Here is an 18111-nt window from a genome sequence, read left to right as displayed (position 1 = left end):
CCTCTGCACCCTATGGTTTCTCCTTTCTCTGTTTGTTTTCGGTCGAATGACTGGATATGACAGTTAGGGGAGGAGCTATATAGCAGCTCTGCTGTGGGTGATCCTCTTGCAACTTCCTGTTGAGAAGGAGAATATCCCACAAGTAATGGATGATCCGTGGACTGGATACACTACAAGAGAAATAAATTTATCAGGTAAGCATAAATTATGTTTTTGTTTTATCAGGTATGCATAAATGTACTTATTCTATCACTTCTCAATCAGGTGTTTATTTTAAGCTGTAGCATGATTGTTAATAATAGTAATAATAATAAATCTCATAATTTGTATAAGTTGAAGGTCACCTACATAGGGTGAATAGATGCTATAATTACTGCATCTTATAATCTATGTATTTGATAATTCCTCTCATTGGGGTGTATTTGTTAAAGCAGTCCTGAAAGGGTTTTGAATATTCTATCAAATAGTGTATGTATTGAATATTAAGGATCATATTTTGTTGCTATTATCAGACACTTATTTGTATAGCTCATTAAATCACATGATGCGTAAATATTTTATTATTGGTTGTTAAGATATGATTTGAGATTAACTTCTTTGAAAGATTTGTTTCATAACATCACAGCTGAATTAATTTTGTTTACATTCGTAGTAAGTTATGAGAGAGGTTGGAACGCAGTATATCTTGCATGAGTGTCAGCTCCATTGTTACATCTGCATGTGAGCCAGGAAGAGTTACTACACTTAGGCGCTCATAGTAAAGACTGTGACACACGGGAAACGGAGCGGCGCGCAGCGTGTAGAATCGGGCTCAGTGTGTCCTACTTTTTCATCTCTGAGCACTCTGCCGCCTCAAGTCGCGTAGCTGAGCGCTCAGAGATGAAATATTTGAACTTCAGAAGCAATGGGACGCGGTGCGAAGCAGCTGCTTTGCCTCGCGCCGCATCACTTGCAGTGTGTCACAGCCTTATGTTTTTACTGCTGCCGATACTCAAATTTTAACTTACGTTTAGATTATATGCAAAATGCACAGCAATACAGTGCAGTATCTGTTTCATAACATAAGTCAAATAGCCTTTTTAAAATAGATTAACCGCCTCTACGTGCCCTAACTGACTATAAGCTGTCTCTCAAAAAGTTCCATTTTATGGATTCCTATGATCTCATAATCCCGAAAGAAAATAATTTATCATGTAAGCATAAATTTTGGTGTTTTTTGTGGGTTCATAATTCAGAAAGAGAAATAAATTGTAAAGTTGTTTAAAACGGCATGCTGTTATCTAATTTGCTTTGTTCTCTTAGTATGCTTTGTTGAAAAGCATACCTAGGTAGGCTCAGGATTAGCAACACTGCTGGGGAGCTAACCAGATGTGTTAAGCTAACAAAGGGTATCATGAGAGTAAAGCAAATTTCATAACAGAAGTAAATTGGAACAATGTTTAAAAGGGTATGCTTTCTTATTCATTATAGAATGTTTGGGTTTTGTATCCCTTTAAATAGCTGAAAGGGTGGATGCTGCACAATGAAAGGGACTGTTTTTTAAAAAAAACATTTATAAAATCTCCCCTTAAAGGGACAGTCAGCCCAAAAAATGTTCTTACTCCTACAGATAAAGTTTACTAGGATAAATAGTTCAGACTATAGCCCAATTTTGTTAAATATATAGTTTTCAAGTAAACTTACTTACTACATGTCCCTCAACCGTTTTGAAATGGCCGCCAGCCCTCTCCTCTGTTTAGTCCTATCTATCTTCCTTCCTTCCTCTTCTGCCAGTAACTCTCGATCCTCCGCATCTCCGTTTTTGGCGCATGCGCAATGTGTCGATTTTAAGTGAAGGGGCCTTTTGAAGCAGGAACTAAAAATAACCGCTTAGTATCCTAGCGGTTCCTATATGCGGCGGACCAATTGGCTCCATCTACTGCCGCTTATAGGAACTGCTAGGATACTGAGCGGTACTGATGCTTGTCATCCTAATTAATTATAATATGAATAGGTGTTGACTGAGGGTTTAGAAGAAAAATAAATGCTTTATAGTATTTAGAGATTCACTTGCCAGCTCTAAACTTGCCACTTGTAGGTTATTTCTAAAGCAAGGAGACAGCAACTGAACTTATTAGCAGGTAACATGACACTCATGCTACTAATAATGCAAACAAACTGCAAGAGCAAACTAAATAAAAAAGGATGTCACATTTATTTACTTGATAAGCACAGGATATAAAAATGCCTTGGTGAAACTATTAGCAAAACACTACCCCTGGCAAAATAAAACCATATAAGAATCTTTTAGATTAATATACTGGTTCCATATTATTTATGAAAAACACTAAATGCATGGATTTTACGGATCATTTAAACCAATATTCCACCGCTCAGTATCCTAGCAGTTCCTATATGCGGCGGTAGATGAAGAGAAGCCAATTGGTCTGCCTCATATAGGAACCGCTAGGATACTGAGTGGCTATTTTTAGTTCCTGCTTCAAAAGGCCCCTTTACTTTAAATCCTTCACTTTAAATCGGCACATGCGCCAAAAACGGGAATGCGGAGGATCCAGAGTTACTGGCAGAAGAGGAAGGAAGAAATATAGGTATGATGAAATAGAGGAGGGGGCTGGAGGCAATTTCAAAACGGCTGAGGGACATGTAATAAGTAAGTTTACTTAAAAACTATATTTCTCCTGTTAAGTGTAGTCAGTCCACGGGTCATCATTACTTCTGGGATATTAACTCCTCCCCAACAGGAAGTGCAAGAGGATCACCCAAGCAGAGCTGCTATATAGCTCCTCCCCTCTACGTCACACCCAGTCATTCTCTTGCACCCAACTAATAGATAGGATGTGTGAGAGGACTGTGGTGATTATACTTAGTTTTTATATCTTCAATCAAAAGTTTGTTATTTTAAAACAGCACCGGAGTGTGTTGTTCCTTCTCAGGTAGAATTTGAAGAAGAATCTACCTGAGTTTTTGGATGATTTTAGCCGGCGTAGCTAAAATTCATTTTGCTGTTCTCGGCCATTCTGAGGAGTGAGGTAAACTTCAGATCAGGGGACAGCGGGCAGGTTCACCTGCAAAGAGGTATGTTGCAGTATATTATTTTCTGAGGAATGGAATTGACTAGAAAATACTGCCAATACCGATATAATGTAAGTTCAGCCTTAAATGCAGTAGTAGCAACTGGTATCAGGCTGTTTATGTATATATGTGTACACTTCAGTATTCTGGGGAATGGCACTTCTCTGGGTAATACTATATGCATATAATTTTTAGTCTAACTTGCAGTGGGAACGTCTAGCAACAGGCTGTTTAATGACATTTCATGTTATTTGATTTTAAACGTTTTTGCTGGCATGCTAAATTGTTTAATTATCTGAGGTACTGGGTGAAAAATTGTTTTTGGGCACTGTTTTTCCACTTGGCTGTCGTTTATTTTAATTTAAGACAGTTTACTGAACTTCCCTCACTGCTGTGGGTAAGGGGGAGGGGCCTATTTTGGCGCTTTTGCTACGCATCAAAAATTCAGTCAAAAGTCTTTTTCTCTTCCTGCATGATCCGGATCGTCTCTACAGAGCTCAAGGGTCTTCAAAAATTACTTTGAGGGAGGTAATCACTCACAGCAGACCTGTGAGATTGTGCTTTGACTGTGATAAAAAACGTTTATATTTGTACATTTTTTCTGCTATTAAGGGTTAGTTATCCATTGCTAATGGGGGCAATCCTTTGCTAAATTTATGCCTTTACCGGGAAAAATCTGATTGTTATAATTTTTCCGGTTCCTTATTATTAATCTGTCATAATTTTTTTCTGTGCTTCTTAAAGGCACAGTGCGTTTTCCATATTACTTGTAATTTGAGTGAAAAGTATTTCCAAGCTTGCTAGTTTAATTGCTAGTTTGTTAAACATGTCTGACTCAGAGGAATATCTCTGTGCTATATGTGCAAAAGCCAAGGTGGAGCCCAATAGAAATTTATGTACTAATTGCATTGATGCTACTTTGAATAAGAGTCATTCTGTACAAATTGAACATCATTCACCAAACAACGAGGGGGAAGTTATCCCGACTAACTTGCCTCACGTGTCAGTACCTGCATCTCCCGCTCAGGAGGTGCGTGATATTGTAATGCCGAGTACTTCAGGGCGGCCATTACAAATCACACTACAGGACATGGCTAATGTTATTACTGAAGTTTTGTCTAAATTACCAGAACTTAGAGGTAAGCGAGATCACTCTGGGGTGAGAACAGAGTGCGCTGATAATATTAGGGCCATGTCAGATACTGCGTCACAATTTGCAGAACATGAGGACGGAGAGCTTCATTCTGCGGGTGACGGATCTGATCCAAATAAACTGGATTCAGACATTTCAAATTTTAAGTTTAAGCTGGAAAACCTCTGTGTATTACTAGGGGAGGTCTTAGCGGCTCTGAATGATTGTAACACAGTTGCAATACCAGAGAAAATGTGTAGGTTGGATAAATATTTTGCGGTACCGTCGAGTACTGACGTTTTTCCAATACCTACGAGACTTACTGAAATTGTTACTAAGGAGTGGGATAGACCCGGTGTGCCTTTCTCACCCCCTCCTATATTCAGAAAGATGTTTCCAATAGACGCCACCACACGGGACTTATGGCAAACGGTCCCTAAGGTGGAGGGAGCAGTTTCTACTTTAGCTAAGCGTACCACTATCCCGGTGGAGGATAGCTGCGCCTTTTCAGATCCAATGGATAAAAAGTTAGAGGGTTACCTTAAGAAAATGTTTGTTAAACAAGGTTTTATATTGCAACCCCTTGCATGCATTGCGCCTGTCACGGCTGCAGCAGCATTTTGGTTTGAGTCTCTGGAAGAGACCCTTGAATCAGCTCCACTAGATGAGATTACACACAAGCTTAAAGCCCTTAAGCTAGCTAATTCATTCATTTCTGATGCCGTAGTACACTTAACTAAACTTACGGCTAAGAATTCCGGATTCGCCATTCAGGCACGCAGAGCGCTGTGGCTAAAATCCTGGTCAGCTGATGTTACTTCTAAATCTAAATTACTTAACATACCTTTCAAAGGGCAGACCTTATTCGGGCCCGGTTTGAAGGAAATTATCGCTGACATTACAGGAGGTAAAGGCCATGCCCTGCCTCAAGACAGAGCCAAACCTAGGGCTAGACAGTCTAATTTTCGTGCCTTTCGTAACTTCAAGGCAGGAGCAGCATCAACTTCCTCTGCTCCAAAACAGGAAGGAGCTGTTGCTCGATACAGGCAAGGCTGGAAACCTAACCAGTCCTGGAACAAGGGCAAGCAGGCCAGAAAACCTGCTGCTGCCGCTAAGACAGCATGAAGTGAGGGCCCCCGATCCGGGAACGGATCTAGTGGGGGGCAGACTCTCTCTCTTCGCCCAGGCTTGGGCAAGAGATGTCCAGGATCCCTGGGCGTTAGAGATCATATCTCAGGGATATCTTCTGGACTTCAAAGCCTCTCCCCCAAAAGGGAGATTTCATCTTTCAAGGTTGTCAACAAACCAGATAAAGAAAGAGGCGTTTCTACGCTGTGTACAAGATCTTTTACTAATGGGAGTGATCCATCCGGTTCCGCGGTCGGAACACGGACAAGGGTTTTACTCAAATCTGTTTGTGGTTCCCAAGAAAGAAGGAACCTTCAGACCAATCTTGGATTTAAAGATCCTAAACAAATTCCTAAGAGTTCCATCGTTCAAAATGGAAACTATTCGGACAATCTTACCCATGATCCAAAAGGGTCAGTACATGACCACAGTGGATTTAAAGGATGCCTACCTTCATATACCGATTCACAAAGATCATTACCGGTATCTAAGGTTTGCCTTCCTAGACAGGCATTACCAGTTTGTAGCTCTTCCATTCGGGTTGGCTACGGCTCCAAGAATCTTCACAAAGGTTCTGGGCTCTCTTCTGGCGGTGCTAAGACCGCGAGGAATTTCGGTGGCTCCGTACCTAGACGACATTCTGATACAAGCGTCAAGCTTTCAAACTGCCAGGTCTCATACAGAGTTAGTACTGGCATTTCTAAGGTCGCATGGGTGGAAGGTGAACGTAGAGAAGAGTTCTCTCTTACCACTCACAAGGGTTCCCTTCTTGGGGACTCTTATAGATTCTGTAGAAATGAAGGTTTACCTGACAGAAGACAGGTTAACAAAGCTTCAAAATGCTTGCCGTGTCCTTCATTCCATTCAACACCCGTCAGTGGCTCAATGCATGGAGGTAATCGGCTTAATGGTAGCGGCAATGGACATAGTACCCTTTGCACGTCTACATCTCAGACCGCTGCAATTGTGCATGCTAAGTCAGTGGAATGGGGATTACTCAGATTTGTCCCCTACTCTGAATCTGGATCAAGAGACCAGAAATTCTCTTCTATGGTGGCTTTCTCGGCCACATCTGTCCAGGGGGATGCCATTCAGCAGACCAGATTGGACAATTGTAACAACAGACGCCAGCCTACTAGGTTGGGGCGCTGTCTGGAATTCCCTGAAGGCTCAGGGATCATGGACTCAGGAGGAGAGTCTCCTTCCAATAAACATTCTGGAATTGAGAGCAGTTCTCAATGCCCTTCATGCTTGGCCTCAGTTAACAACTCGGGGGTTCATCAGGTTTCAGTCGGACAACATCACGACTGTAGCTTACATCAACCATCAAGGAGGGACAAGAAGCTCCCTAGCGATGATGGAAGTATCAAAGATAATTCGCTGGGCAGAGTCTCACTCTTGCCACCTGTCAGCGATCCACATTCCTGGAGTGGAAAACTGGGAGGCGGATTTCCTAAGTCGTCAGACTTTTCATCCGGGGGAGTGGGAACTTCATCCGGAGATCTTTGCCCAAATACTTCGACTTTGGGGCAAACCAGAGATAGATCTCATGGCGTCTCGCCAGAACGCCAAGCTTCCTTGTTACGGGTCCAGGGACCCGGGAGCAGTCCTGGTAGATGCTTTGACAGCACCTTGGACCTTCGGGATGGCCTATGTGTTTCCACCCTTCCCGATGCTTCCTCGATTGATTGCCAGGATCAAACAGGAGAGAGCATTGGTGATTCTGATAGCGCCTGCGTTGCCACGCAGGACCTGGTATGCAGATCTAGTGGACATGTCATCCTGTCCACCTTGGTCTCTGCCTCTGAGACAGGACCTTCTAATTCAGGGTCCTTTCAAACATCAAAATCTAATTTCTCTGAAGCTGACTGCTTGGAAATTGAACGCTTGATTTTATCAAAGCGTGGTTTTTCGGAGTCAGTTATTGATACCTTAATACCGGCTAGGAAGCCTGTTACCAGAAAGATTTACCATAAAATATGGCGTAAATACTTACATTGGTGCGAATCCAAGAGTTACTCATGGAGTAAGGTTAGGATTCCTAGGATATTGTCTTTTCTACAAGAAGGTTTAGAAAAGGGTTTATCTGCTAGTTCCTTAAAGGGACAGATCTCAGCTCTGTCCATTCTTTTACACAAGCGTCTGTCAGAAGTTCCAGACGTTCAGGCTTTTTGCCAAGCTTTGGCCAGGATTAAGCCTGTGTTTAAAACTGTTGCTCCACCATGGAGCTTAAATTTAGTTCTTAACGTTTTACAGGGTGTTCCGTTTAAACCCCTTCATTCCATTGATATCAAGCTGTTATCTTGGAAAGTTCTGTTTTTAATGGCTATTTCCTCGGCTCGTAGAGTCTCTGAGTTATCAGCCTTACATTGTGATTCTCCGTATCTGATTTTTCATTCAGATAAGGTAGTTCTGCGTACTAAACCTGGGTTCTTACCTAAGGTTGTCACTAACAAGAATATCAATCAAGAGATTGTTGTACCATCATTGTGTCCTAATCCTTCTTCAAAGAAGGAACGACTTTTGCACAATCTAGATGTAGTTCGTGCCCTGAAATTTTATTTACAGGCAACTAAAGATTTTCGCCAAACTTCTTCCCTGTTTGTCGTTTATTCTGGACAGAGGAGAGGTCAAAAAGCTTCTGCTACCTCTCTCTCTTTTTGGCTTCGTAGCATAATACGTTTAACCTATGAGACTGCTGGACAGCAGCCTCCTGAAAGAATTACAGCTCATTCCACTAGAGCTGTGGCTTCCACTTGGGCCTTTAAGAACGAGGCCTCTGTTGAACAGATTTGCAAGGCTGCAACTTGGTCTTCTCTTCATACTTTTTCCAAATTTTACAAATTTGACACTTTTGCTTCTTCGGAGGCTGTTTTTGGGAGAAAGGTTCTTCAGGCAGTGGTCCCTTCCGTATAAAGATCCTGCCTGTCCCTCCCGTCATCCGTGTACTTTAGCTTTGGTATTGGTATCCCAGAAGTAATGATGACCCGTGGACTGAGTACACTTAACAGGAGAAAACATAATTTATGCTTACCTGATAAATTCCTTTCTCCTGTAGTGTAGTCAGTCCACGGCCCGCCCTGTTTTTTATAGCAGGTCTAAATTTTTAAATTATACTCCAGTCACCACTGCACCCTATAGTTTCTCCTTTCTCGTTTGGTTCTCGGTCGAATGACTGGGTGTGACGTAGAGGGGAGGAGCTATATAGCAGCTCTGCTTGGGTGATCCTCTTGCACTTCCTGTTGGGGAGGAGTTAATATCCCAGAAGTAATGATGACCCGTGGACTGACTACACTACAGGAGAAAGGAATTTATCAGGTAAGCATAAATTATGTTATTTAACAAAATTGGGATACAGTCTGAATTATTTATCCTAGTAAACTTTATCTATAGGAGTAAGAACATTTTCTTTTACAAAGATATGACGAGTCCACGGATTTCATCCTTACTTGTGGGATATTAACCTCCTGCTAACCGGAAGTGGCAAAGAGCACCACAGCAGAGCTGTATATATAGCCCCTTCCCCTCCACCCTCAGTCATTCTCTTTGCCTGTGTTATACTAGGAAGACATGGTAAAGTGAGGTGTTAGTTTTAGTTTCTTCAATCAAGAAGTTTTTTATTTTAAATGGTACCGGTGAGTACTATTTTCCTCAGGGGGATATGGAAGAAGATTTCTGCCCTGAGGTTTGATGATCTTAGCATTTGTAACTAAGATCCACGCTGGTTCCCACAAGACTTCTGAAGGTAACCATAAGACATCTTCAGTGTGGAGACCGGTTTCATGCTACAAGCAGCATTAAGGTATGTGCAGCCTTTTTTTTCTGAGGAGACTTGGTGTATCAGAACTGGCTGGCATTATTCCCTGTATTGGGAATGGGGTAAGCAGTAAAACCTATTTTAATAAGAGGGGTGTTACTGGAGTCCCTATTTTATATTTATCATTAGTTGATATTTGGGCATTATGTGACATGAGAGACAATATAAAAAACAATGTTTTATGTTTTTTATTTTTGGCACTTAAAACTTATTGGTTTTATGCTTGAGGGTTATATTGTGTGTGTATTTTTACTTTAGTGCAAAACTGCATTTCCATGTGGTGTTTGCGCCTACTCTGACTTTTGACCTTATGGGGCAGGGCCTATTTTGGCGCAATTTCTTCAGGCTTAGCAGCAGCAAACAGTAACTCGGTGGCTCCTGGACTGTGTAGCTGGTCTGAAGGGTTGGAAACTTGATTCAAAGTACCCTGGGGGCAGGTAGGCACCACAGCAGAGCTGTAGCGAGGTGCAGAGTGTATTTTTATGTATCTTTTGACTACATGTTGATATAAGTACTTCTAAAGCCTTATTTCTGCCCTTGCTTCTGGGTGCAGTAATTTTTGGATTAACCAACGATATTAAGTTAAATTTGGGAATAATTAAACTTTTTTGTGCATTTTGGAAAAATTGTTCACTTTTTCTTTTCTTAAAGGCACAGTACACGTTTTTTCTAATGTTTATTTTATGCTATAAATAAGTGTTTAAACAACTTTTGTGGTATTACTAGTCTGTTTAACATGTCTGACATTGAGGTTTCTCATTGTTCTATATGTTTAGAAGCTATTGTGCAACCCCCTCTTACATTGTGTAACTTTTGTACTGAAAGGGCTTTACAATGTAAAAAGCATATTTTAAATAAAGTAAGTGTGCCTAAGGATGATTCTAAGTTTGAAGAGAATCAGGATATGCCATCCAATTCTCCCCAAGTGTCACAACCTTTTATGCCCACACAAGCGACGCCTAGTACTTCTAGTGTGTCTAATTCCTTTACTCTGCAGGAGATGACTGCAGTTATGTCCACTACCCTTACAGAGGTATTGTCTAAATTACCAGTGTTGCAGGGTAAACGCAGTAGGTCAAGTATTATTGTAAATACTGAATCCTCTGATGCTTTATTAGCTATTTCCGATGTTCCCTCACAGTACTCTGAGTTGGGGATCAGGGAATTACTGTCTGAGGGTGAAATGTTTGATTCAGGGAATGTTTTGCCTCAGACAGATTCGGATGCTATGTCATTTAAATTTAAGCTTGAACACCTCCTCCGCCTGTTGCTTAGGGAGGTTTTAGCGACTCTGGATGATTGTGATCCTATTGTGATTCCTCCAGAGAAATTGTGTAAAATGGATAAATATTTGGAAGTTCCTACTTACACTGATGTTTTTCCGGTTCCTATGGGAATTTCGGAAATTATTAGTAAGGAATAGGATAGACCAGGTATACTGTTTTCTCCCCCTCCTAATTTTAAGAAAATGTTTCCTATATCAGATACCATTCGGAACTCATGGCAAACGGTCCCTAAGGTAGAGGGAGCTATATCTTCCCTAGCTAAGCGTACTACTACACCCATTGAGGATAGTTGTGCTTTCAAGGATCCTATGGATAAGAAATTAGAGGGTCTACTAAAGAAATTATTCATTAATCAGGGATTTATTTTACAACCTACGGCTTGCATTGTTCCAGTAACTACTGCAGAAGCTTTTTGGTTTGAGGCTCTAGAAGAGTCTCTTAAGGTTGAGACTCCATTAGATGACATTCTAGATAGAATTAAGGCTCTTAAGCTAGCTAATTCTTTTATTACTGATGCCGCTTTTCAAATAGCTAAATTAGCGGCAAAAAATGCAGGATTTGCTATTTTAGCACGTACAGCATTGTGGCTCAAATATTGGTCTGCTGATGTGTCATCAAAACATAAGCTTTTAGCTATTCCCTTTAAAGGTAAGACCCTTTTTGGGCCAGAATTGAAGAAGATCATTTCTGATATTACAGTAGGTAAGGGCCATGCCCTACTTCAGGATAGGTCAGTTAACTTGAGGGGTAAACAGAATAAGAATATTAATCAGGAAATTGTTGTTCCTTCCTTGTGTCCTAAGCCTTCTTCTAAGAAGGAGCGTCTGTTACATAACTTGGACGTGGTCCGTGCCTTAAAGTTTTACTTACAGGCAAATAAGGATTTCTGTCAATCATCTTCATTATTCATTTATTCTGGAAAGCATAGGGGTCAGAAAGCTACGGCTACCTCTTTCTTTTTGGCTGAGAAGTATCATCCGCCTGGCTTATGAGACTGCTGGACAGCAGCCTCCTGAAATAATTACGGCTCATTCTTTTAGGGCTGTGGCTTCCACATGGGCTTTTAAAAACGATGCATCTGTGGAACAGATTTGTAAGGCTTCGACTTGGTCGTCCCTTCACACTTTTTCCAAATTTTCCAAATTTGATACTTTTGCTTCTTCTGAGGCTATCTTTGGGAGGAAGGTTCTTCAAGCAGTGGTGCCTTCTGTTTAGGTTCCTGTCTTGTCCCTCCTTTTCATCCGTGTCCTATTGCTTTGTTATTGTTTTCCCACAAGTAAGGATGAAATCCGTAGACTCGTCATATCTTTGTAAAAGAAACTAAATTTATGCTTACCTGATAAATTACTTTCTTTTATGATATGACGAGTCCACAGCCCTCCCTGTTATTTTAAGACAGGTTTATTTTATTTTTTTAAAACTTCAGTCACCTCTGCACCTTTAGCCTTTCCTTTTCTCTTCCTATAACCTTTGGCCGAATGGCTGAGGGTGGAGAGGAAGGGGAGGGGCTATATATACAGCTCTGCTGTGGTGCTCTTTGCCACTTCCTGTTAGCAGGAGGTTAATATCCCACAAGTAAGGATGAAATCCGTGGACTCGTCATATCGTAAAAGAAAGTAATTTATCAGGTAAGCATAAATTTAGTTTTTTGGGTTGACTGTCCCTTTAAATGTGTTCCTAATGATCCACTTTATCTGCTGAATTGTATTAAATAAGTATTTCCTTTACCCTTATATTGGCATTTGAAATGTTTGAATTAGCCTGTGGTTTCTCCACCTATTCTGAAAGTTTTTGGCCTTATGGCCAAGCTATAAATAAACTGTGTAAACACAGCCAGCAGAAAAAATACACATAACCAGCTACTTCATTTTACACAAATAAACCTTAAAAAGCAAATTCTCATACAATTTATACTATGCAACTGGTACAAAAAGTAATTGGCAACACATTAAGGGAATAACAATATTACAGTGTACTGTCCCTTTAAGCTATGATTAATTACTTCAGTACTATGCACCCCTTGTATCAGATATGTTTCCACATGTTTCTGAGATTTTTTTTGACCAACATATTGATACTAAAATATAAACTTTAGAGCATGCTCTGCCTGACTGAACAAGAGACAATCGCTGCATAACAAATGTAAGATGACAAGTATGGATTTCAATGTTGATTGACTTGAGCAGATATTAAAGTGCTCATAGGCATTAGTTGTCTTTGCCTATTGACTAATCTAGTCCTGTCCTTTTCCATAATGATGTTGTGTGCTTTTCCTGTACATTCATTATATAAAACTAACCTTCTTTGAGATTGACTGAATTAATTAAACTAGTTTAATACATTGATGGAAGGTAGAACTGTGGGATGTCAGTACCACAAAATGATTAAAAATGTAAATATTAGTATACATTTTAGTAATGTTTAAAACAAATGCATTACAGAGTTTCATATCTCTTTAAATAACATGAACTTGGATTCCATTTTCTTTCCTATGGCATGGAGAGTCAACGATTTAATTCCAATTACTAGTGGGAATTCAACCCCTGGCCAGCAGGAGGAGGCAGAGAGCACCCCAGCAGAGTTGTCAAGTGTCCCTTCCCTTACCCATAACCCCCAGTCATTCTCTGTGCCTCTGTCACAGGAGGATGTGCGAAGTTGGTGTCTGAAGAAATCAAGAAATTAATCCTTTAATGGGTACTTTTCCCTGCAAGCAAGGATTGGGGTATTGCTGTGTCCATGTCAATTTCTTTAGTAAGAGTAATGGTCGCTTTTAGCAGTTAGAAAACGGATAGGTGGTCTTTGCTTAACTTCTAACATTAGTACTACCCCATTATAGAAAACCAGGGTTGGTTACTGTTTTTTCTTTCTCTACGGGTCCCTGATAGATATTGGTCATCTGTCACACCTATAAGTTGCTCCTGCCCTGCAACCAGAACACAGGTAAGTGCTTTGCCTTTCTAGGTGGGAAGGTCAGCACTTTCAGGGGTTAATGTCTCTGTGAGACAGGACACGTGTATTGATTTCTGTGTGTTCAAGGGTTAAGGCTCCCTGGTGGGACTTAGTGACATTTTATCCCTTTCTACAGGGATTTATCATGGGCAGTGACATGCAAATTTATAATTTAGATAAGGCATTGGGGGCATAAGGGGTTAATATGATCCCCTTTTGGAGGCTTTTCAGAGACTGGCATAGGGAACGTTGGAGGAGTAACGCTTATTCCGGTTCCCTTTATAATGGATTCAAGCTTAACTATAGTAACAAGAGTGTTTTACGTTAAGTTGCGGTCATATTCAGACCAGAGGAGTAGCGCTTATTCGCACCATTTTTTTTCTTCACTGGGGAATTAGTCTCTGATCTCTGGAGGGTGAGTTTTCCTCAGTATTGAGGTTATAGAGGTGCAGGGCAGTAATAAATTACTTTACTCAAACAAATAATTGCTGTTAACTAAGAAAACAGTAGGAGAAGCACAAAAACGGCTTAGTTTATTTAATAAAAAAAGTGCAATACATAAGCACTTACGTTAAAATAAGGACAGGTCAGCATCCATACAAAATTAATCCTTTTTCCCTGTCCCCTATTTTTAAAAAAAATGTTTTCCAGTGGCTGAAGCTGTGCACGACTTGTGGTGCAATGTGCCTAAGGTAGAGGGAGCTATCTCTACTCTGGCCAAGAAATCAACTATTCCTATTGAGGATAGTGCTTCTTTTAAGAATCCCATGGATAAGAAGCTAGAGTCTTTCTTAAAACAGATGTACTTTCATCAGGACAATTAAAACCTGAGGCGAATATTGCTACGGTTGCGGGGTAGAATCTTATTGATGTGATTCCTTATCCAACTTATTTTCTATAGAGGAAATCCAGGATTGGATCAAGGCGCTAAGCTGGCTAATACCTTTATCTGTGATGTCAGCATGCAAGTGGTTAGACTGGGAGCCAAGATCTCCAGCCTTGCAGTTCTAGCTCACAGAGCTCTCTAGTTAAAGTCTTGGTCGGCCGATGTAACTTTGAAACCAAGCTTCTGTTTTTTCCTCAAGGTTCCATCCTTCAAAATGGAAACTATTTGTTCCATTTTGCCAGGAGGGTCAGTTCATGACTACCAAAGGGTAACAAAAATTGTGTCTTTCTTCCGGAGGACCTGGAGAAAGGTTTGTCAGTCAGCACTCTGAAGGGTCATTTTCCTGCACTGTCTATTCTTTTGTTCAAATGTCAGGCAGATCTGCCGGATGTTCAATCTTTGTTCAATCTTTGTTCAATCTTTGTTCAATCTTTGTTCAATCTTTGTTCAATCTTTGTTCAGGCCTTGGCCAGAATTAGGCCTGCATTTAACCCAGTTGTTCCTCCTTGGAGCCTTACTCTTGTTCTTAAAGTTTTGCAGCAGGCTCCGTTTGAACCGATGCTTTCGATTTCGATCAAGTTGTTATCTTGAAAAGTTTAGTTTTTTCTGCTTGCAGAGTCCGAGCTTTCGGCTCTGCAGTGTGATTCCCTTACCTTATTTTTCATGCGGATAAGGCGGTCCTTCATACTAAGCTGGTATTTCTCCTAAGGTAGTGTCGGATCGCAATATCAATCAGGAAATTGTTGTTCTTCCTTTTTTTTTTTGTCACAACCCTTCTTCTCAGAAGGAACGCCTGTTGCCTAACCTGGATGTTGTGCGTGCTCTAAAAAAAATTCTTTCAAGCAACTAAGATTTTAGGCAATCTTCTGTTTTGTTTCGTTGTTTTCTCTAGTAGAGTAAGGGTCTGAAGGACTCTTCTACTCTTTTTCTCTATGGTTGAGAAGTGTTATCGGGTTAGCTCATGAGACAGCTGATCAACAGCCTCCTGGATGAATTATGGCTCTTTCCACTGGAGATGTCTCTTCTTCCTGGGCTTTCAAAAATGAAGCTTCTGTGGAGCAAATCTGCAAGGGGGCCACATGGTCCTCATTGCATACCTTTCAAAATCTACATTTTGATACTTTTGCCTTTGCTGAGGCTTCTTTTAGAAGAAAAGTTCTTCAAACAATGGTGTCTTCTGTTTAGGTCTGCCTGTTCTGTTCTCCCTCCCTTTCCTTCTGTGTCCTCTAGCTTGGGTATTGGTTCCCACTAGTAATTGCATGAAAAGTATTTTAGAAAAGTAGATATGCCAAAATAAGGTACATCCAAAAGACCAGGTGTAAAGTACTCTGAATATCTATAATAAATTACAGAGACAGTTAGGGTAATATGCCAAAAATATAAATGTTATATAATCATAAATATATAAAAGCCAACATATATGGAAACAGATATCTGAACAAACACATAAAGACAGAAACACACAAGACATGGGCCCCTCACAACAGAGTGTAATTAGCCGGCTGAGTAAATTCATATGGTGCACCATTTAGCAGTTCAGCGTAAAAGTATAACGTAAGCAGTTAAGCAAAGGAGTTTAAAATATCAAAAGCTGGTTATAAGTTGTAAAAAGTACTCCAAGCAGGCCAAAGAACACGCAACGTTAATGTTCCATTACAAAATTCAGACATAAAGTGTCCATATGAGCACTAGCAGGGCAAATACAAGGCAGACCGCCGTTGGCTATCATCAACTCCACCGGTCAGACCGCCGTTGGCCAACAGCCAACTCCTCCGGTCTCGGTATACTACCTTTTCTTTGGCTAGTAAATAGCAGTAAGAATGGCTCACTCCACTTCAACAATGTCGGTGTTGTATGGTAGGATGTGGTGGGGGGATCCCACTAATAAGGAGCTGCACACCTACGCATCCTATTGCGCATTTTCGCTCCTTTACAATAGCAGCACCTTACTTATATGATTTGAATTAGAACATTGAATATTTTAGTTAATCTAGCTCCTTTTCTTTCTTTCTCACTAGTAATTGGAATGAAATTGTGGACTCTCCATGCCATAGAAACGACAACAACATTTATGCTTACCTGATAAATTTATGTCCGGGCATGGAGAGTCCACGACCCACCCTTATTTAAATTTAAGACAGCGTTTTTTGTGTACATACCTCAGGCACCTCTATACCCTTGTGTTATCTTCTTTTTCCGTTTCCTTCGGCCAAATGACGGGAAAGTGTCACTTCCGTTACCCATAACTCCCAACTAGTAATTAGAATGAAATTGTGGACTCTCCATTCACGGAAATAAATACATTTATCAGGTAAGCATAAATTTTGTTTTTCACAACTGAACTGATTGAACACAATGATGAGTAAAACTAAATCCTCCTAGATTGTTACTTTCAGCTCATTTACAACCACTCTAAATTAGTCTCAGCAGAAGGGATCAGTTAAAGTGAATGTAAAGTTGACTTTCATTCATCAAATTTGTACTATTGATATTCTCAGATTTTTACCTTTTTTAATGCTCCAACGATAAGCATCGTTCCTCCGACCACCATATTGCTCCATTGATTGACAGATGACGAATCTGCAATCCAGTAATCTTTGTTTCCCCCCTGGAGCGTTCATCCCCTTTGCACAAACGTCACGCCCCAGAGGGGGGGGAACAACGATTAGTGGATTGGAGATTCGTCATCCGTGAATCAATTGAACAATATGGCGGGCTGAGGAATGGCGCTTATCGTTGGAGCATTAAAAAGGTAAAAATCTGAGAATATCAATAAATAATATATATTTGATAAATGAAAGTCTGCATAATTTTTTTTCAATATTATCCTATGACGTGAGCGAGTACGGTCAACTTTACATTCACTTTAAGAACAGATATAACTTATTTACAATATGGTGACGTCCATTACTAAAATTAAGTTAAACTTTACACTCCTTTCTTAAACTTTTATGTAACTAATATATTTTTTATATTTATACAACTAATGTAATTTAATATAATTTAAAAACAAATCACATCTGCATGTTATTCACAGGCTAACCTATTCTTTTAATACATCATTTTGTCTACCATTTCTTCTACTAGATACGACGAGTCCACAGATTCATCCTTACTTGTGGGATATTATCCTCCTGCTAACAGGAAGTGGCAAAGAGCACCACAGCAGAGCTGTATATATATAGCTCCTCCCTTCTCTCCACCCCCCGTCATTCTCTTTGCCTATACTAGTAATAGGAAGAGGTAAAGTGAAAGAGGTGTTAAAATTATAGTTTTTATTTTCTTCAAGCAAGACTTTTTTATTTTAAATGGTACCGGTGAGTGCTATTTTTCCTCAGGCAGCAGATGGAAGAAGATTTCTGCCTGGAGGTTGATGATCTTAGCAGTTGTCACTAAGATCCAGAGGAGTTCCCACAGAATGGCTGAGGAGTACTTGAGAAGCTTCAGTGTGGGGAACGGTTTTCATGCTACAAGCATTGAGGTATGTTCAGTCAATGTTTTTCTGAAGAGACTGTGGTATTTCAGAACTGGGAAGGGGTAAGCAGTAATCCTACATGTATGAAGGGGTATTACTGGGACCTGTATATTATGGGCTAAGAATATAGCAAAGAATGGCAGCATGATTGACACTGGTAACATAACGTTTTGATGAGCAAACGGTTTTATGTTTAAGGGCAATATAACGTTTTTATGAGGAAACGTTTTTATGTTTGATGGCACTGAAGGGTTTCACATGACTTTTACGTGTTATTGGGGAATACAGAAAACCCCACATGGCTAGTTCCTATACCGCTTTACAGCGGTTTTTACTAGGCAGAGAGACATTGTATAGGATGGGTGG

At 40.3% G+C, this 18111-nt stretch overlaps 1 protein-coding gene across 1 annotated transcript in view; it reads left to right on the top strand.

Annotated features, from left to right (window-relative positions):
• The window catches only part of CAMK2D (calcium/calmodulin dependent protein kinase II delta), a 738893-nt gene that overhangs the window by 249676 nt on the left and 471106 nt on the right, over positions 1–18111 (top strand). The gene's annotated exons all lie outside the window — the stretch shown is intronic.

Source organism: Bombina bombina, chromosome 2, assembly GCF_027579735.1.
Source record: "Bombina bombina isolate aBomBom1 chromosome 2, aBomBom1.pri, whole genome shotgun sequence".
Taxonomy (NCBI): domain Eukaryota; kingdom Metazoa; phylum Chordata; class Amphibia; order Anura; family Bombinatoridae; genus Bombina; species Bombina bombina.
The sequence above is the reverse complement of the archived record's forward strand: the minus strand, read 5'-3'. Positions and strand labels throughout refer to the sequence as shown.